A 22434-nucleotide genomic window follows, 5' to 3' on the forward strand; every position below is an offset into this window, starting at 1 on the left:
ATTTAGGAAAGTTCGTTTACTTTTCTGCCAAAGTATATTTTAGCAAAACCTGAGTTCTCATTTAACAGCAGAAAGATGATGGCTGAAAGCTTGGTAAGAAAGAAATGCTCAGTACTAATCTGGTTACTTTTGGGGAAGGGGGAAAGGAACATGACACATATTGTGTACCTCCTCTGTGCAGAGCTTTCTAGAATTCTCTTAAACCTTACAGAACCCTACGAGGGAGACACCCTTCTCCTCCCCCTCGTCATCATCACCATCACCATCATTTGTATTATTACCACTTCGTAGGTGAGGAAACTGAAGTTCAGAGAGGGGAAGTGACTTACCTGAGGTCACACAGCCCGTAAGAGGCCACTTCATACCCTTCCACATTGCCAAATGCTGCTTCCAAAGTACAGCTTCAAGGAAGTTATCCAGCTTTCAACACCTGCTCACCGAACGTAGTCTTGTACATTTGTCCCAGTATTTTATTAGTGACCATCTATTATGTTTATGACCTATACACTCCTAAATACGTTCTTTTTATTTCGTAATCCACTGCCCCCTATGTCTTGTGTTTTCCAGTGATACATTTTAGATCTGAGGAAGTCTATATTTCAAAATGATTCATTCTGTTCTGCCAACTGCAAGGCAAGACTGCAATAAATGTTCTCTTGTTGATCAAGAGTGTGTATTTGTGAGCAGAAAGAAATACTATCTGAATTCACATCATGTTTTGGACCACCACCAACTAATACACTGACATGCCAATATACTGGATTGTTTACACACAAAGTAAATGTCAAACAAAAGGAAAACCCTTTTGTCAGTTACTAGATGTTCCTCTTAGCTTCTGGGACACGTCAGATTGAAGCGAAATGCGCCTGCTTCATCCTGTCATTACATTTGACCTAAACTTCATTTAAAAGACTGGAGAAATCATTTTAAAGCTGTAGTATTGATTAGGCTTTAGAAAAGTATTTGCCTTGGAATTTGATTTAAGTCTGCCTCAACATTCACTTGTCAAGAAGGTAACAGCTTTACAAATGAAACCAAAAAGGAGGCATTTCATCCGAATTTCATTTGAAAAAAAAAAAGATTTTATAGAAGTAGACAAATTGCAAGGGCAACAAATTATCCTACCACCCACAGCTCAAATGCCTGCTTTGGCCAGTTTACCAGTAATCTGGCCAGGACACGACCAGGACATTTACTGCTCGATGGCAAGGAGCACACTGAAAGGCGTGTTGACAGCCGACATGAGAGCTTTCCTTATGTTTACCTTTTTCTTCCTCTTTCAACAAGAGATTCCTGTTCAGAGCCTTTCTGGCTCTATGATGCTCAGCGACTGTGGACCGCAGCCCTACTCAGCCCATGGGGAAGCCGGGATTTCCAGCAAGATGTCCCCCACTGCCAGTGAGATCAAAGGGACACAGACAGAGGCTCCCCCGCTGATAGTGGGTCTTTAACTAGCCCTCCAGTGTGTGCTGGGGACTGCTGAGCTGGCCTTACTACCATGTACACATGAAAGAACACCTCACTCCTCATAGCTACTGGTTTCTATAGAAACAAGAAAGAATCTGTTCTTTTGCTAAAATTTTCCCCTAAAGCTTTTTCTAGCACTGTATAAAACATTTATTTTTTGCTATCACAGTCCTCCATTTATAGCATCATTTAACCGATCAAAGAACAATGAGCTGAGTGAGGATGAGCGTGTGCTCCGTGTTCAGAAACCAAATCTGAACGCGCATTAAGCAGCCGTGGTCAGTTCTTCTCTCCTGGGTCACATTAGGACTCAAGTATTTTAGAGTAACTACTTGAAACAATGGTGAATCGGAGAGTGAAAAGGGGTCAACAAGGTATTTACTCCACCATGCGCTGACTTTTCCAATTCAGAATACTTCAGCGGTTACAGTATTTAAATGAACTCTGTCTCATCCGTGTCACCATAAATTATCCTTGAAAACTCCAGGGCTCCTGACCACAGGAACGTGAGTCACGGCCTTGACGCCTGTGTGGCTTTGCTTCGAGATAACGGCTGGGTTTCCCTGCTTCATTATCATGTGCCCTTCTCCAGGGACCACATTTGCTCAGGAGTTGCTAAGGCTAGTAAATATTGTATCTGTCCTCTTGTAATCACCAAGCAAACAGATTTGCCCTCCGTCACATAAAACCCCCAGAGCTGTTAGGTCATGAAAGAGGTATTGAACTAGGTCTGTGCTTAAAAACTAAGAATGGGAATCTCTGTGGCATAAATCAAGACTAAATCCGCTACATGGTTGCATGTGCCTAGTCTTCTGTCAGATTCCATTCATTTATTCCTGCCTCAATAAATACTGAGCGTCAACTATTTGCTAGTCATGGGGTTTCAAGCACTGCAGGTAAGGTGCAGCACTGAGAACAGACACCGTCCCTGTCCACCGAGAGTTCATAGTCTAGCATGGGAGACAGGCATTAAACAAATAATCACACAATGAACCACGATTGTAAGAAGTCCTATGAAGCAGAAATACCAAGTGCCTAAGAAGGATTCTAATGTAGTCTAAGGGGTCCCAGAGACACCTGGGTGTTCTGCTAGCACCTTGCTTATAAAACAACTACAAAGTAGGGTTCCATTTCAGGTGAAATGTACTCAAAATTTGTGCGTGTTTTGCAAAATCGTGGAACTGTCAGCGATCTTGAGAGGTGAATGGCTTCGGGTGAAATCAACTTGAAACCTGTGCGTGTTTTGCAAAATCACAGGACTGTCGGAAATCTTAAGAGGTAAATGGCTCAGCTCTTCAGAACAAATAGATGGTTTTCTCAATCTGGAGATTCTTAAGAATGAAGTCTCACAGACATCCTGGGTGGCTCATCTGGTGTTTGAACATATTATAACTCTGGGAGTTCCTTCTTAGCTACCAAGATATCTAAAGGACCACACCATGAAGTAATTCACCCATAAGGTGGTCTTCAGCTGGGGAGGTGGGGAGGGGGGATGCAACTGCACTGAAATGCTGTATTTCATGCTCTGAATCCAATACAGGCTGAGCACCAGAGTCTGAGGACTAACTCTCTACTCCTAAAGCACATGTACAATAAAATAAATTCCTGGTATTCAGGATGATCCAGTTTTGCCATTCACACAACCATTTCCATTTTCACACTCTTCGTTCCTTTTTCTTTTATTCTGTATCTGAACTTCTGGGACAAAGTTGGTCTCTGGTTAAAAAAGAGACACTTACACATGTACATTGATAAAGAACATGAGCTTTAAAGTCACACACATTGGGTCTGAACCCTAACTGGACCACCTATTAGTGTATAAACTTGGGCAAATCGTATAACATTTTTAAGTCTTGGTTTCTTTCTCTGTGAAATGGGGATGGTAGTAACTCACGAGGTTGTTGCGACACACCTGAAAATGCACTTTTAACTGACATGTACTTTTATACATACTTTATAAATATGTATGTGTGTATACCTTCCTACCTTATTGCTACTGCGAAAAGAAATAAAGGAAACCTCATTTAAAATGGAGTCAGAAAGCTCTGAAGGGGGAGCTCTCACGCACTACCACTCTGCCACTGGCACACCTCAGTAGGAAAAAGTGTACCCTGCATTCCCCAAGAGGAAGAAGCTTACTTTACACACCCGTGCAGGAGGAAGAAAGACTTTTTCTTTGCCTAGCAACAGCCCAGCCAATGAGAAACCACCACACTCAGCCAGTGAGAAGCCACCACCACCCTGAACTCCCGCTCTACTCCAAAGAACTTTCATTTAAAACAGCCCCTCCCAACTTCCTCCTTTCCTCTATAAAAGGACGGTCCTCTTTGTTCTCCAGGCTTGCCTATGGCTTGACACAGTTTGCTTGTCCTGATTGCAATTCCTCTGCTATGCTCAAGTAAACTAATTTTGCTGGTAAAATAACTAGCTATTTCATCTTTTTAATAGGATTTGTTTTTTAAAATAAATTTATTTATTTTATTTATTTGGCTGTGTTGGGTCTTCATTGCTGTGCGTGGGCTTTCTCTAGTTGCGGCGAGCGGGGGGCTACTCTTCGTTGCGGTGCGTGAGCTTCTCATTGCGGTGGCTTGTCTTGTTGCAGAGCATGGGCTCTAGGCACGCGGGCTTCAGCAGTCGTGGCTCACGGGCTCTAGAGCGCAGGCTCAGTAGTTATGATGCATGGGCTTAGTCGCTCCACGGCATGTGGGATCTTCCCAGACCAGGGCTTGAACCCGTGTCCCCTGCATTGACAGGCAGATTCTTAACCACTGTGCCACGAGGGAAGTCCTGCTATTTTATTTTTAAGGTTGACATTTCATGGTGTCAGAAGTGGGATCTGAAGGTGCCAACACCGTTCCCCAACAACAAACTAATGACTCCCAGAACTGTGTGAGGTACGCACTTGAGCCGCTTGCACTCTCTCCTCCTGTGAGTTATCTTTTTCTTCTGAGTTCAGTAAGCCTTCCCTTGGATCCAAACTCCCTTCCTTTGGTCAAGCTCTCTGACTTTATTTGGGAACTGTTTTTGTTTTTATGAAGGCATTGCCCTTTCTGGTGAGTATTCTTCTGTTTTCTAAACTTCTGAGTTTTGAGCAGTTGGATCCAACTCGGCTAAATTATCTTGGGAGTGTCCCACTTTCGGGACCCCAGCTGGTTTTATGTTTAAAAACTATGGTCCCTCCTTATGTACATTTTAACTAAATGGATCAATTTGACCAAAAACAATTTAGAACTCCAGTGGCATTTATGGGGAGCTTTTGACCTCCCTAAATTTGTTTTTCTCAGAACTAAATTAGAAGATCATGGCTCTAAAATTAAACAGACTGAATGGGATGCCTATTTTAATTGGCTCCTGGAGGCTTCCAAATTCATTCAAGACTCTAAAATCGCCTCTTTACAAAATACCATTTCTAAATTAACTGAGGCAAATAGACAATTGGAAAAAACCAAAAAGCTTCTGAGGTCTCTTTTTTCCCTCTCCCATCCTCTATGTCTCCAGGTACACTGCAGCCATCTTGTGCCAAGGTCCCACCTGGTGTCAGCTTCCTCTTTCCCTTCTGCACTGTCCCCATCTCCTCCTTTTAATCCTTTTGCTGAACTTCCCTTTTCCTCTGAACTTCTCCCCACTTTCTCCTCCCCTGAACCTATTAAAACCTGCCTCTTTAAATCAGGCCCTCTGAGGATCCAAATGCTAAACCCCTAATTTCTTATGTTCCCTGGACTAAAGCTGAACTACAAGCTATAGTCAGATTTTCCCAAAGTAACTGAGGATCCCACAGATTTGCTGAGGAATTTAATATGGACATTCAAGCTTATCAGCCTGGTTTCTCTGACTTATATCAGCTAGCTCACATGCTTGTCAGTGAAGGTCAAGCCAAACACTGGATAAAAACTGCTAACTGGGAAAATCCAGAAGAGTCCCTAGAAGTACAACCAGGAGACAAACCCTATGCTTTATTATATGATCAAACTCAGGGAATCGCCAGGCAACTCCAGTTGGCAACTTCTAGGGCTTTCCCAAAACCTAGTGATTGGAATAAGATTCAGACTTGCACTCAGAAACACAAATGAACCTCTGCACAATTATTACAGTCAACTCCAAATTATTTTTAAGGACAATTCTGGTCTCTGGATGTTGAATCCATTCAGGCAGCCTTTAACTCTATGTTCATTAACGGGCTGAACCAGGATCTTTCTCTTCTAGTTCAAAGAGGATGGAATGGGGAAGTACATCCATCCAAATTTAGTTAATTTAGCAAACCGGCTCACCTGCACCCTGTACGATTCAACTAAAAGGAAGACCACTAAAATCCTCAATTTTAAACTCCAACAAATGGAGGTCTCTAAAGAAACAAAAACAAACCCTCCCGGTCTCTGCCATTATTGGAAAAAGCCAGGACATTGGAAAGAAGACTGTTACAAGCTTAACGCTCCAGACACCTTCAGCCCTCTAACCAGCCTTTCCAATGCCCTCCTAACCCCCAATGATGGGGCTCTGAGGAACTACAGGGGCTCTTCCAAATCCTCCCTCTTAATCGGCTTGAAAAAACCACTCTCCAGATTGGGAATGAATCTCTCTATGACCTTATTGACACCACAGCCTCACTCTCAGTGCTCAACCCCACTGTTATTAAACAGCCCCTACCTCAGAATACTAAGAGGGTTCAAATGGTGGGGATCCCAAATAAAGCTCTTCAGGTTCCTGTTTCTAAACCTATCCCCTTTGATTTAGGCCCTCTAAGAGATACCCACCCTTTGCTCCTTAGTTCCTCCATCCCTATTCATTTACTGGGTTGAGATTTCTTAGAAAAATATCATGCTGGAATTTCTTTCTCCCAAAAAGGGAGACTAATTCTAGAATTTGATAGCAGCAACCAAAACAGCCACCTACTGAGAGAATCAAATGACCCTTCAACATCTTTTATTTGCTCCATCTCTGATGGCACTGGAGCTAATTCTAAGGAAACTAATCATTTGTCCCTATAAGATCAGCTGCCACCCTCCTTATGGGCAAAATCCTCAACTTATTTCGGCAGAATCCTCCTATTAAGATGCAAATAGATCCCTCAAAGCCTCTCCCTGGAATTAACCAACACCCCATAAATAAAGAGGCCCTCCAGGGCACTAAGCCAATAATAGATGATTATAAGACCCAGGGTCTCATTAGCTGGTGCACTAGTCCCTGCAACATCCCTATTTTACCTGAAAAGAAACCCAATGACCAAGGATGGAGATTTGTCCAAGCCCACCAAGCCATAAACTATACTGTCATCCCTTGTCACCCTATTGTTCCCAATTCCCACACTCTTTTAGCTTCGTGCCCACCAAAAGCAAATTTCTCACTGCGAGTGATTTACGTAGCACCTTCCTTAGCATCCCTACAGATAATGCTAATCAATACCTATTTGCCTTTATTTGGGAAGGACAACAATATACCTGGACAGTAATGACCCAGGATTTTACCAAAAGTCCTTCTTACATCTCACAAATCTTAAAAGCTGATTTAGATGAGATAAAATGTTCTGGAGGCTCCACTTTATGACAATATGTAGACAGCTTGCTTCTCTGCTCCCCTTCCCAGGTCTTTTTTCAGGAAGACAGCACCCACCTATAGAAGCTTTTAGCCTCAAAGGGACATACAGTTTCTAAGGAGAAACGGCTGTTTGTTCAAACCCAAGTTCATTATTTTGGGCACATGATCATGGAAAAAGGGCTGGGCACCTAGACCCAGATAAGCTTCATAGCATCCTGAACTTCCCAAAGCCCCAAACCAAAGTCAATTATGAGGTTTTCTTGGGTTGGCTAGTGATTGTTAGAGCTGGATTCTGAACTTTTCTCTCATGGCCCAGCCTCTATATGCCTTACTAAAGAACAGCAAACCTGACCCTTACTACTTGGGAATATCTGGATGACCCAGCTTTTAATACCTTAAAGGAGAGCTTGATAAATCCTCCTGCCCTTGGACATCCTAATTATCAACTTCCCCTTTTCCTCCTTACATTGGAGAAGGAGACAAGTACTCTCGGAGTAGTCACCCAAAAACATGGGGATCACCATCGCCCCATAAGGTACTACAGTCAGCAGATAGATACTATGGTATGAGGATACCCCTCCTTACCTCAGAGCCACTTTCCTTTTACTTAAGGCCACCAAAGAGGTAGTCATGGGATCCCCTCTCACCAATTTTGTACCCCATGCAGTAGAGCCCTCCTGGATTCTCATCACACTCAACACACTTCAGCCAGTCATCTCACTTCCTATGAAATCCTCATGGCAATCACGCCTCACATAACTCTTTCTCACTGTGATACCCTTAACCCTGCCGCCTTCTTCCCTTCTCTAGGGACAACACTCCTCATGACTGACTCTGACAGATCACCTTTTGCCTCCTCACGACGATTTACAGGAAACTCCTGTCACCAGTGCTGCGTTTTCATGGCTTACCAATGGTTCTTGAAGAAAGAAAATGTTAAATATTGTGCTGGATCTGCAGTTGCAACTCCTTTTAAAGTCATCAAGGTGGCACCTTTGCCTTTGGCCACCTCGGCCCAACAGGCTGAATTACATGATCTTACTTGGGCCTGCATTTCAGCAAAGGGCAAAACTGCAGACAATAGATATGCCTTTGGAGTAGCTCATGACTTAATGCTATGGAAACAGCAAGGTCTCTTTATTTCTAACGGGACTAAAATTTAAAATGGCTCTTACGTCCAGGATTTATGAGATGCCACACTCTTGCCAGCAACTTTAGCTGTTATTAAGGTCCCTGGGTATTCCAAACTTGACTCCCTGGAAGCTAAAGGAAACCACATTGCTGACATTTCCGCCAAGAATGTTGCCCTCAAAGGAACGAAAAATCAAACCTCTGTCATGTCCAAAGGGATGTTGCCCCAAATAATAACCTAGAGAAATTGGTTAGAGAAGCCCAAGAATTGGCTCCAGAAAAGGAAACACAAGATTGGAAATCTAGTAACTGTTCATTTGATAAAAAGGGAGAACTCTGGTTTGGGCCAAATAACAATCCAGCCTAGCCAGGGACTCTAAAATTCCCATTACTGACTACTGTATATGCATTAAGTCACTGGTCTGCAGATAAAATGATAATGCTTACGAATCAGTACTGGTGAGGAGATATCAATGAGGCCACAAAAAGCGCCTACTCCGCTTGCCACACCTGCCCAAAATATAATTCAGGAAAACCTGTTTGCAGTGCTCTGGAACACTGTAAATTGCCCAATGGACCACTGGAGGTTTGGGAGATGGATTTAATTCAATTTCCCCCATCTCATGGATATAAATATGTTTTAGTCATGGTCTGTATGTTTTCCCACTGGGTCTAAGCCTTTCTGTGTAGACAACCTGCTGCCTCTTCTGTGGCTAAAATTAGTTTAGGAAAGATTATCCTTACCCTCAGGAACCCCTCTTGAGCTCCACAGCAACCAGGGAACCCAATTTACTGGTCAAATACTACAGCAGGTCTGTGTCGTTTGGCCAGTCCTATCGCATTTTCACTGTGCTTCCCACCCTCAATCCTCAGGGCTGGTCCAATTCACTAACAGCAATATTAAGACTCAATTTGTGCTTTTTCGCAACGGGTTTCCCACCAGGACACAGGTGTCGTGAAAACCACCGCTAAACCTAAGCAAAAACGGGAAAGGAGAAGAGCCACATCAACATCGCTGTCATCGGACACGTAGATTCGGGGAAGTCTACCACTACCGGCCATCTGATCTACAAATGTGGTGGGATCGACAAGAGAACCATTGAAAAGTTCGAGAAGGAGGCTGCCGAGATGGGCAAGGGCTCCTTCAAGTATGCCTGGGTCCTGGGCAAACTGAAAGCTGAACGTGAGCAAGGTATCACCATTGATATCTCCCTCTGGAAATCTGAGACCAGCAAGCACTATGTGACCATCACTGATGCCCCAGGACACAGAGACTTCATCAAAAACATGATTACAGGCACATCCCAGGCTGACTGGGCTGTCCTGATTGTTGCTGCTGGTGTTGGTGGATTTGAAGCAGGTAATTCCGAGAATGGGCAGACCCGTGAGCATGCCCTTGTGGCCTACACTCTGGGTGTGAAACAACTAATTGTTGGAGTTAACAAAGTGGATTCCACCGAGCCACCCTACAGCCGGAAGAGACACGAGGAAACTGTTAAGGAAGTCAGCACCTACATTAAGAAAATTGGCTACAACCCGACACAGTAGCACTTGTGCCAGTTTCTGGCTGGAATGGTGAAAACATGCTGGAGTCAAGTGCTAACATGCCGCGGTTCAAGGGATGGAGAGTCACCCGAAAAGATGGCAGTGCCACTGGAACCAACCACACTGTTTGAAGCTCTGGATTGCATCCTGCCACCAATTCGCCCAACTGACAAGCCCTTGCGTTTGCCCCTCCAGGACGTCTACAAAATTGGTGGTATTGGCGCTGTCCCTGTGGGTCGAGTGGAGACTGGTGTTCTCAAACCTGGCACGGTGGTCACCTTTGCCCCAGTCAACGTGACAACTGAAGTCTGCTGAAATGCACCATGAGGCTTTGAGTGAAGCCCTTCCTGGGGACAATGTGGGCTTCAAGGTCAAGAACGTGTCTGTCAAAGATGTTTGTCGTGGCAATGTGGCTGGTGACAGCAAAAATGACCCACCGATGGAAGCAGCTGGCTTCACAGCTCAGGTGATTATCTTGAACCATCCAGGCCAAAGCAGTGCTGGCTACGCACCTGTGCTGGGTTGTCACACAGCTCACACTGCTTGCAAGTTCGCTGAGCTGAAGGAGAAGATTGATCGTCGTTCTGGGAAAAAGCTGGAAGATGGCCCCAAATTCTTGAAATCTGGTGATGCTGCCATCATTGATACGGTTCCTGGCAAACCCATGTGTGTTGAGAGCCTCTCTGACTATCCTCCTCTGGGCCGCTTTGCTGCTCGTGACATGAGACGGACGGTTGCTGTGGGTGTCATCAAAGCAGTGGACAAGAAGGCAGCTGGCAAGCTGGCAAGGTCACCAAGTCCGCCCAGAAAGCTCAGAAGGCTAAAGGAATATTATCCCCAATACCTGCCACCCCAGTCTTAATCAGTGGTGGAAGAATGGTCTCAACTGGCCATTTAAGTTTAACAGCAAAAGACTGGTTAACGATAACAATGCATCGTAAACCCTTCAGAAGGAAAGGAGAATGTTTTGCGGACCATTTATTTTGTGTGTGGCAGTTTTAAGTTATTAGTTTTTAAAATCAATACTTTTTTTTTTTTTTTTTTTTTTGCGGTACGCGGGCCTCTCCCTGCTGTGGCCCCTCCCGTTGCGGAGCACAGGCTCCGGACGCGCAGGCTCAGCGGCCATGGCTCACGGGCCCAGCCGCTCCGCGGCATGTGGGATCCTCCCGGACCGGGGCGCGAACCCGTGTCCCCTCCATCGGCAGGCGGACTCTCAACCACTGCGCCACCAGGGAAGCCCTAAAATCAATATTTTTAATGGAAACAACTTGACCAAATATCAGTCACAGAATTTGAGACCCATTAAAAAAGTTTAATGAAAAAAAAAAGAGACTCAATTTGCAAAATTTGTAGAAACCCTCCCATTTGTAGTATCCTGGCCAAAGGCACTGCCATTAGTCCTTCTAAATCTCATGTCTAAACCCTTTTAGAAGTGATAAACTCTCACTCTGAGATAATCACAGGATGCCCAATACACCTGGCACCTGCTTCTTTTGACCCACAACTGATAAAAGGAGGTCATCCTTCAAAATTATAAAGGCTTAATTGCTTCTGTTGAAAATAACCATGCTCAGGTAGAGCAATCTTTTCTCAGTGTCTCCCATCTTCTCTGGACACGAAGACTTTAAACATCATTCCTTACCACCTAGAGATTTCACCTATTGGACAAGACACCTCCAGAAAGAGTCCCTTCAAGCTCATTGGAAAGGCCCCTATCAGGTACCATTAACCAACCCTTGTGTTGCCAAACTCCAAGGAATAGACTCTTGGATTCATGTGTCACATCTAAAGAAAACACCAAACCCTGGCTGGACCTGCACACAAACTGGTGACCTGAAAATAAAGATTTTCAGGAACTGAAGTGGACACAGCCTCTGAAGGAGACAGCTTTCCCAACAGAACCAGAGCAGGCCTGTATGCCTTTTCTCACTGTTGCTTCTCACCCTATATTCTCCTTCTCTTTACTGGAAAGACAATACTCCTATCTGCATTTCCCAATCTCCTGAGAAAGCAGGAAACCTTTCCGACTGTTGGATCTGTCACCAGAAACTCTGATCTGTTCGTGGTGTTGGAGATCCCTTGGTTTTACCTGTAACCAATTTCTCTTTAGTCCCCAATGCCACTGTCAGTCATACGCATAAGCCTACTGGTGTTAACTATCTGGTTAGGCTATTACAGCCAGGTGTTCCCATACCTTGTTTCAAACGTTCTCCAACCATAACCATACCGGTTCAGCTGAGCACCTCAACCTTGGCACTCTTTTTCTTAGTTAAATACGATCCATTACCCTGCACCCGAGGGAAATGCAAACAAGCTAACTCCTGTTTTCAAGGCTTTTAGAAAAGACTTCTCTAGGCTGGGATGTACCTTACGGAATGTCATCCCAATTCCTCTGACCCCGGGCTTGGAAATGTCAATCAGGAAATTCCAGCCAACAAAGCAGCCACTAACCATATGTTAGCTGGAATCCTCTGCGCTACACCTGGCTTTGCTTTTGCCTGTGGTGCCTGGCATTTCTCACGGGCATATGAATGTTTAGATAGCTGGTGAACTGGAGATCAATGCTTATTGGGATATTTAACTGTCCCAGTCACCATTCATAACAAATCAGAAGCCTCTCATTGGTCCCCCACATTAAAGCTCCATGGCCACTTTAAATGGGAACTTCTAGGAGGCGCACATGACTCCAGATCTGCCCCATAGGGAAAGCCCTTCTCCCATCGGTCCAAGTAAATGCCAGTGAACGTCGGATCAGAAATCTCTCCCTAACATTAGGTTAGCTAGCCCACTCCACAGCCAAGGCAGTAGCAGCCCCCAAATGATCACCTGACTCGTTGGCTAAAGTAGTTTTGGACAACTGTACAGCCCTTTGATTATCTACTTGCTGAACAGGAGGTGTCTGTGTAATAGCAAATACCACCTGTTGCTCATGGATAAACGCTTCTGGTAAGGTAGATATTCAACCACACAAGATCAGGGAACAAGCATACTGGTTACAAACAAATGTCACGTAACTCTCCATGGTCCTTTGATTTGTTCAGTTGGCTACCTTCAGGCCTAGGTAAATGGTGCAGAACAATCATACAACCTGGATTTGGCACGTTAATTTTCACTCTGTTTTGCATAATTATTTTTTAACTTTATACCTATTGCCTGTCAAATCTCTGCAGAAGTGACGCACCAGATAGAGTGATATTAGCTCAGTGCTTCAAAATGACCTCCAACACTTATGACTTTGATAAGATATAGACTTTAAGTGAGAGGTGCCTGAGAGTTCTCCCTCCTACCCTTTCTTGTTACTCAAATGCAGCCTCAGTGGTTTCCATTCTGTGTACTTTCTGTCAGACGTGGGACATGACAAACAGAAAAGGTCCTTCCTGGAACCAAGGGGTAAACCCACCAAAACCTGACTGATCAGCAATGCTTTATAAGAAAGACCTTGATCAAAAGGGGAAACGTAAAAATAAATAAAGGAAACCTCATTCTGGGATCGACATGTACACACTGCTATATTTAAAATGGATAACCAACAAGGGCCTACTGTATAGCACAGGGAACTCTGCTCAATGTTATGTGGCAGCCTGGATGGGAGGGGAGTTTGGGGGAGAATGGTTACATGCACATGTATGGCTGAGTCCCTTTGCTGTGCACCTGAAACTATCACAACATTGTTGATCGGCTATACTCCAAAATAACAAATAAAAAGTTTAAAAAAAATGCAGTTATAGCAGTAGAGCATGTAGCAGGGAGCCTAGTATATAGTAATAATAATAACTAATTAAAGTGAAAAAAAATAAAGAAAATGGAGTCAGGAAGCCCCGAAGGGGGAGCTCTCATGCACCAGCACTCTCTGCCACTTGCAGACCCCAGCAAGAAGTGTACCTTGCATTCCCCAGCTGGAAGAAGCTTGCTTTACACACCCCAGCAGGCGGAAGAAAGATTTTCTGCTTGCCTAGCAACAGCCCAGCCAATGAGAAACCACCACAGTCAGCCAATGAGAAGCTGCCACCACCCTGAACTCCTACTCTGCTCCAATGAATTTTGTTCAAAACAGCCCCTCCCAACTGCCTCCTTTCCTCTATAAAGAAGGCTCCTTTCCTTAGTTCTCTGGACTTGCTTATAGCTTGCCATAGTTTGCTTGTCCCAAATTACAATTCCTCTGTGATTCCTGAATAAATTCATTTTGCCGGTAAAATAACTGGCTATTTTATTTTTACGGTTGACACTACATACATACAACCTACCCTACTGATGTATAAACACATCTATATATATATATATATATATATATATATATATATATACACTTCTGACAGACTTGCTGCTCTTTTTATCCCCAGGGTTGAGCTCTGAGCCCAAAACATAGTTGTTATGCAACAAATGGTTATTGGAAGAAGGGAGAATAGAAATAAAAGTACATTTTAGAGTTAAAAAATCTGGAGGTTCTGTGTTAACATGCTGTTTTCAAAGACATGTTAACTGGGTTGACAAGGGTTTCTAATTGTACTTTTCCAATAAGTTTGAACCCAATTCTTCTGTTGACTCTGAGCAACATCAATGAAATAGAAAGAACTGTAATCAAATGCTCTCAGGGCCATAAACCTAGTTGCAAGCATATGGACCGCTTCACTATACTTGCACCGCTAAGGTTTGTTAAACACCTTAGAATGGAAAAAGTTAACAAATGTGAGATTTATTTTTATCATTATTAAAATAAAATGGAAGAAGCTAAAGATAGCAGAGAACCTAAAAGCTAAAGCTAACATATTCAAACAACTATGTGTTTTAAATTATTATGGCTAATGACCTTAAAATTTTTCTAGCTCCACTTCCTAGGAATAAAACACAAATCATCTCTAATAAAAATATGTTCATAAATTTTTGCTGCTGATGCCTTTAGGGGAATATTGAGTAAAGTGTTTGAAACAGTCAGTTTCCTACAACCAAGAAAATAAAATACAGGGGATACAGCATGTGTTTTTATCATATTCATGATGAACTACGTAATGCTCCTTCAAGCAGAGAAATATTCAACTATATACTATGGCAAAATCTTAGGCTGTAGTCACAAAGTCAAGCATTGACAGTTTCCTGGGTTGAGAACAACTGGCCAGTCATTGACATAATTCTGAACATAACATAAACCAGAGGAAACATAGAGGAACGTATAAAGTCACCCTGGAGAAATCCAAGAAGGCTGCTTAGAGAAGGTTGCACTTGAGCTGAACTTGAAGGATAGGGTACTGGTGATGGAGAAGGTGAAGGACATCTCTTCCTGACCACTGGAAGAGCAAGAGTAAAGGCATAGGTGAGGAAGGAAAGAATGAAGAATAAGTAATTACAAATGTTAAATGGTGTAAAATGGCAGAGCAGGGCTTCCCTGGTGGCGCAGTGGTTGAGAGTCCGCCTGCCGATGCAGGGGACGCGGGTTCGTGCCCCAGTCCGGGAAGATCCCACATGGCGCGGAGTGGCTGTGCCCGTGAGCCATGGCCGCTGAGCCTGCGCGTCCGGAGCCTGTGCTCCGCAATGGGAGAGGCCACAACAGTGAGAGGCCCGCGAACCACAAAAAAATAAATAAATAAAAATAAATTAAAAAAAAAAAAAAAGGCAGAGCAGAAGGTGTGCTGAGAAAAGGCAGATAAGGCCACATCAAGATGCCTCCAAAGTAGTACACTGAGTAATCCTGATGCTTTTTTCTCTAATCAGGAAGGAACTACCAAAGGCTTCGGAGGAAAATACCTTTCTTCCAGACAGTTCATTGCCTCTCTTGTATCAGATGAATGAGGCACCTCCTCTATAGTTACCCAGGCATTTTGGACTTCACTTTCTTAATAATTTCTTTATTAGTTACTGAATACAGTCTAACGATAGTATATCTGTCATCCAAAGTGTCTTAGACATGAACAAAAGATATATTTAAAACGTATCTGGGATTGAATTCAAATGATCACATAGAGTTGAAATTTAGTCCTAAACACTGTGACGTTGCCAGACGGGAAAGCGCCGCTGTAGACTTACTAAATCTTTCCACAGTGAGGGCGATGTTATTTACAGCATATTTGTTGTTCTATCGTATTTTTCCTTTCTGGGTGTATTGCGGTTTCCTTCTCACGCTGCAGAGATTCCCTTGCGTTATTTCCTTTTTTGTACCCCCTTCATTTTCAGGTTAACCTTTGAAAATAAAGGGTAGACGAGTTCTAGAGGGTCCGTTGTCTTTCCTTCCTTCCTTTCTCCAAGTATTTACCAAACACCTGTCATGTGCCAGACACTGACTTTGACACTAGATGCACCAGAAGGAATAAGATAGAGTGCCCTGTCTACCTTCAAGGAGTTCACAGTCCCGCTGGGGAGACAGCCCAGGTTGAAATTCCGTCCCGAGACGTTTGCAAGCTTACAAATGAGTATATGGAACGGGGAGTAAAAGGTTCCCAGTGGCATGCTGCAGTTTTATTTTGCTCTTGTCTCACCAAAGATAAAACTTCAATCACTCTTTGGCAAAGACTAGTCCTTTGTTTTAAAAAAAACATTTCAAGAGACTCTAGTTACATAGACATAAAGCGCCACGATCTGCCTGGCCACTCAAGACAAAAATTGAGAGGACACGCTCAGCTCCTCCCTTTCACTCACCCTCTCCCCGCCACATACACACGCTGGCTCCATCAGCAACTATTTTTGACTCCACCTCCGACATATCTCGTGCATCCACTCACTTCTCTCCATCCATGCACGTTGTCACTCGCCTGCCCCACTGCAAGGGCCCCAAGAGCAGCCCATCCTCGCCTCCTTCTTCACCTCCCTACGGTTTGTTCTCCGAAGGTGCCATTGTAACATGTAAATCAGATCATGACTGGCCCCACTTCAACCCCTCCAATGGCCTCCCACTGCAAGTGGGATAAAATCCAACTTGCCCCTCTCAGCCTCTGAAGCGCCCACTGATCTGGTCCTTGCGCACCTCCGTGACCTCGGCCCCTGTAAGGTTACCCTCCTTAACAAGCCTCATTTTGTTCCTTGAACAAGCCAAGCGTGCCCCTGCCTCAGGGCCTTTTGTATTCCGCCGCTATCTCCTTGAATAGCTTCCCCAAGGTACTCGCTTCACCAGCTTCTTCTCGTTATTCCGGTCTCAGCTCAACCAGCGCCTTCTCAGACCACCCAGGCTAAACTCGGCCTCTTCCACTTCTGTAACTGCATCACGTCATCCGATTTGACTTCCTTCAAATCACTTACTGCAGTCAAAAATGAGACTGCTGATTTTTTCACATCTGCCCACTCCAATTAGAATGTAAGCTCTGTGAAAACTGGCACCGAGCTCCCTCCTGGCCCCTCAGCACCTAGCTCAGGGCCTAGCGTTTAGTGGATCCCTTGCAAGAAGTGGGGAAGGAAGGGAAAGGAGAGAGGGATGGAAGGGGATGGGAGAGGAAAGGGAGGGAGGAAGTGTGGTATCTACTATTCTTGGGAATAGCAATGAAATCACCTTCGACCTGAGTGCAGTTGTTTTCAGGTTCGTTTTTCTTGAACGATTGAGTTGGCCTGTCTGTAGCTTTGGTTGCCTATATAGGGCTTGGGACAGGGAAGGGAGCATGGGAGACAGATTGTTCTTTTGACTCAAGTGAGAGGACAGGACTCCAGCCCATGGGTGGCCTGTTACCTGTGAGGATGAGTGAGGCTTGGGCTCTTTCTGAGAGTTGCTTGCATGAGTCAAAGAGCCCAGGGGAGATACCCCGAAGGTGCTGCCTTCCTGAGGGACCTCGCAAGGCTCTAAGCAGCTGACTCTCCGCTGTGTCCATGGGTTTGTATGCTAGTGTTGCACGTCTTTTACTCACCATTCAGCGGAGACTTCTGAACACTAAATCAATACACAGCCCCCAGGACAGCACTGGCTGTGTCTACATGATGCCAAAGCGACCTGCCAATTGATTAGATGCGGTTAAAAAAGAAATCAGTCAGGTAGACAGATTCAACATCATGTAGACAGCATGCAGACAGAGCCACGCTGGCACGAGCTGGCACGACCGTGTTGTCTTAAATTGCTAAAAAATTAACAATACTGGAGGCTGGGGAACTCGCCACTTTCATTAACATTTTCCCATAAGTAAGTTCAATAATTTCCCAGTGTCTACAACTAGGATTAAAACTCATGGACCCTGAATTTTAATCACATGAGCTCCACGTGCGAGGGGCCATTTCAATACTGACTTTTGCGTCTCTGATTTGAAGTGATCATGCGTATTGTATAGTTTGCTCCACCTTTATTTTTTCTTTTAGTGGGTGCCCTAGGGTGAACCAGCTCAGTTAAGGGCAACTCGCCATTGAGCCACTGTCATAAAAATATGTTAAAGAACGTGGCTCTCTAAGAAAGTAAAGCAGCCCCCCAAAGCTTGGCCACACAGAACCCCCAGGCAAGATTCCCACGTGTTCTGGAGTATTCCGTGGCCCTTGAGGATCAGGGCATCACCCCCTGGAGGTTCTGGTTCAGCGGGGCGAGCCGGGGCACTGGCAGTGCCTGGCACGGTGGGGAAGTGCTCCCCACCCCAGGGTGCCGAGGCAGAGGCGAGGCAGGGCCCGGGCCCCAGGAGAAAGCCAGGAGGGCTTCTGGAAGTGCCCGCTGAACGCTGACCTTCGGCAAACCATCCTCTGCCCCGGGGCTTTGCTGAGCTGGGACTGAATCCTTCTGGGGTTCTGCACAGGCCGTGAAGCAGAATGGGTGCGGGAACGGGGTCACCGAGGGCACATCATCACCCACTTGGCGAACCTGACTCCCTGCGTGCCCTCAGGAGGGAGAGTCTCTAGAAGCAGTTCCCTCTGTGGCACTTGTGTTTCCCAACCAGGGTCCCTACGGACCCAGCGGTGTGGTTAGGAACAACTGGAAAACGTCAACCCGCAGATCAAGTTCTAAAAGACTCAGAGGTTAATTTCACTTATTCATTGAACTCCTTTATGCACTTGGTTGTTGTTTTTAACAACCAGCAAATACTTCTGAGTACCTACTGAATGTCTGGCTGGCACAGTGGATACAAAGAGCCTAAGATGTGGGCTTGCTCCTCAAGGAAGCCATAGCGCTCCGGAAGAGGCAGACACTGCAAACAAACAATGACAGACAAGCATGGCAAGCGCTGTCAGCAGAGCTGCAGAAAGCACCGGGGAAGCCCAGAGGTAAAATACATTCTGCCTAAGAAGCCTGTGGGGGGAGGGGGCGGAGAGGGAGGGAGGGAGGGGGAGGGAGGGAGAGAGAGAGAGAGAGAGAGGGAGAGAGGGAGAGAGAGAGAGAGAGGGAGAGAGAGAGAGAGAGGGAGAGAGGGAGGGAGGGAGAGAGAGAGGGAGAGGGAGAGAGAGAGAGAGAGGGAGAGAGAGAGAGAGAGGGAGAGAGGGAGGGAGGGAGAGAGAGAGGGAGAGGGAGAGAGAGAGAGAGAGGGAGAGAGAGAGAGCGCGCGCGCGAGAGAGCGAGCGAGAGTGGGAGAGGGAGAGGGAGAGGGAGAGAGAGAGGGAGAGGGAGAGAGAGAGAGAGTATTAGAGTTGGGCTTTCAGGGTGAGCAGAAGGTGCCCAAAAAACCCAGTCATCAAGTGAATTGGAATTTTAAGGCAATTTTTTTTTAAATCAAAATTAATGGAACATTTTTTCCTTTTGCCTCAGGCTCCAGTGTCCCTGAGAACAGTACCATTACTGATCCTGTCTGCATTTAAAAATTAGATTTTTTTCATTGTGGATTTTTTTTAATTTTGATTTTTTACAAAGACCCCATTAAAATATTATTTGTCTTGATGACTGAATTTTCGGTGCCACCTGAAATGATGGGCTGGGGTGTCTGACCTGCCTCACCCTAGTCGTAGCCCTTCCCTAAGCCAGGCAATCTATGTGACGAGGGGGTAGACGATCAGTCCATTTTTCCACCCAGTCGACTAGAACAGACCAACTCGAACTGCCAGACTAACTTCCCCGGCATTACCTCAAACATTCAGAGTCATACCTGTTTTCTTCAAGTGGAAACCTCACCGGTCACTCCCATTTTCCCTCTATTATCTAGCACACGGAAGGCAGCAAGAACTGAGCACACAGAATTCGACAGGCAGCTCCCTGGCCTACCAGCTCCCGGGGTTTCTGGTGTCTGTCAATGGCTCTCCTCTAAGTGAAGTCAGTACTTCAGAAAAAATGGCCGTCCCCACTCATCAGAGCGCCGAATGGCATCCATTGCTATTTGCCTCCCTTTTACTAAAGTAATGCATTTGGCACCGGTAAATAAGTTCCCCTCAGCTGAGTAAAGCTAAAGAGCTGGTGCCAGTCTCTCCGAGAAGGCGGGCGGGGGGACGGAGCCATTTCCAAGAATCCCAGGCTATAATTTCTACATTACAGTGTTATTACCAAGAGGTGGTTTTGTTTAGCACATCCTTTTCCGTTTCTTTTCTTACACGTCTGGAGACAGACATGAGAGCATACGTGCTCTCTATTATTTCTTCTAAATATTCCTCTTGTTTAAAAGGGAAAGGTGGGCATTGGGAACCCAGCTTGGTGACAGAGCCGCTATATATATATATAGGTCTCTGAATGAGCCTCTATGGCTTCTGGCTTCAAAGATACAGCACGGTGAGCAGGGAAAACACTGAGGCCCACAAAACTGCCTCTCACTCTTAGGGCTCGTAACCTCATTGATTCCAGTCCTGATTTATGGCATCATTTGTTCCTGATAAGAACTACTCACCTGCACAACTCTACCAGGAAAAGGTGAAATAGAAGCTAGCAGGGCAAATAGAAAGGGAAAGGAAAAATCAAACCAGGTGAGAGCTTGACAAAATCACTGCTCTTGCACGGATTCTTCGTTCATTTACTACAACTTGCTCTGTAAAACTGGCTTGAACAGCCCTGATTTTTCCCTTCATCCTCCAAGAGAACAGCTAGAATGCTGGGGACCAGTAATCTACAACTCTACCCAAGACCCATGTGTTTATCAAAGGCAGTGAAGCATCGGATGGGGTGCAATATCAGATCAGCCTGAGTTCAAATCTCACCTCATCCCTTTACGAGCTCTGAACCTTGGGCAAGTTACTTAATCTCGGCACCTTTTGAAAAGATGGGTGCCTAAGGTTCTCAAAAATTCATGGGTGAATGAGTGAAAGCATAGCAAACACACTGCCTGACGCACGGTAAATATTCAACAAAATGCTAGCTATTACTATCAACAGATATTTTTGAGAATATTTACATTCATTTATATTAAGATACATTTTAGGGACTGTTCTTAACATATACAACAGGTCAGAATGAGTTTTAGTGTCATTACGGTCAATAGCTTAGAATTTTTAAGAAACCTCATTTTATTTAAATGGAGTAGAACCATAAAATAATGAGACTCTTCAGATAACAAACTAGCAGACATTTGACATTCAAATGAATGCCGGCACCTTCGAAGCAGCCCATGAGGAAACTGTACCCTGTTTTCAAGGAGACAGACATTGCTCAACCGAGTTTGGAATTCCTCTGAGGGAATTACCTTCAGCTATAGTTATGAACCAGGCATGAAAATGAGGCTCATTATTTTCCAGGCACAGCTATTTCATCCTTCAGTAAAATGTGTATTCGACCTTATCAGCCTCCCTACTCACCAAATCTGGCTCCAAATGACTTTTGGTTGTTTCAGGAAAAAGAAAACAAACAAACAAACACCATTGCTCTCAAGAGATAAAAACCCGAGGCCTAGAATGATATTCAGAAAGAATGACGCAAAGATTCCAAAAGCCACTCACAAAGACAGGGTGGATGGGTACTGCTGTTTTGGACATGGTTGTTAAATTGCAGCCACTTTCTGGTCAACGGTAGGAAGCCTACAGCCATTTATAGCAAGTCTATTTCCTAATGAAACGCTGTGACCATTTCCACTTCTTGAAAATGATTCTCTGCCTATTTTGAGCGTTTATACAAAAACAGCAATCTTAGCAATAATAATCCCTCTGAAATCATCTTTTTAAAGTTACCCTAAAAGTGGAAAGGCCATTCAATTTTGATCTAGCCAGCTATAGAACGCAAATATTTTTAAGAGGAAACACTACGCAGCCAGAGGAGAAACTTCTTCCACACAGGGTTAATAACGAAAATGCTGATATGACCTTAAGTATGGTGGCGCCCAGAACCAGCGCTATAATTAATCTAAATGTACTGTAATTACACTAAATGTTACTTCTGTAGAATAGTTCCAAATCATGTGGCTTTTTTATGCTTAGATAACATGCAGTTTATTTCCAATCATGGATGTAGGCATGATTTGCTAAGGGAACATTAGGTCTGGAAGCAATATCTTAATCAAATCAGAATTTCTTCTGGAAAACAAATCTTTGGCTTTTGAAGAACTAGCAGCATCTAATGCCTTAGGGTAGAGATGTGAAACTGAGCTGAAATCCCCACCCCCTGGATCTCTCCCTCTGCCCTCTGGCTTCCAGTCACTCACGGGTACATCCGTGTAGCCTCCTACACTTTCTATGCTCATAAACCACCACAGCTATGTCTAAATTACACCCTGGAAACTCCACGTAGAAAATCAGTTGTAGGAAAGTTCACCTTGTGTGGTTTATTCATTTTTTCAGAACAGAAGCTGGTTCCTTTTGGAAGGAACTCATTTAAACAAAACCTAACAGCAAGCATCCATAAATTAGAAGGTTATTGGTATGTGCATAATTTGATGCATAAAAACTGAATGAATATTCCAGGGATGAAAATGCAGCCTCTTACATATGCAGAAAGATTTTTATTTTTATTTTGGTGATGTTACTTTTGTA

At 44.5% G+C, this 22434-nt stretch overlaps 1 protein-coding gene and 1 pseudogene across 2 annotated transcripts in view; one reads left to right on the top strand and one right to left on the bottom strand.

Annotated features, from left to right (window-relative positions):
- The window catches only part of AFF2 (ALF transcription elongation factor 2), a 489926-nt gene that overhangs the window by 414241 nt on the left and 53251 nt on the right, over window positions 1–22434 (bottom strand). The window lies entirely within an intron of this gene.
- On the top strand, window positions 9123–10700 carry LOC137217456 (elongation factor 1-alpha 1 pseudogene; annotated as a pseudogene).

The sequence above is a fragment of the Pseudorca crassidens genome, chromosome X (assembly GCF_039906515.1).
Source record: "Pseudorca crassidens isolate mPseCra1 chromosome X, mPseCra1.hap1, whole genome shotgun sequence".
NCBI lineage: Eukaryota > Metazoa > Chordata > Mammalia > Artiodactyla > Delphinidae > Pseudorca > Pseudorca crassidens.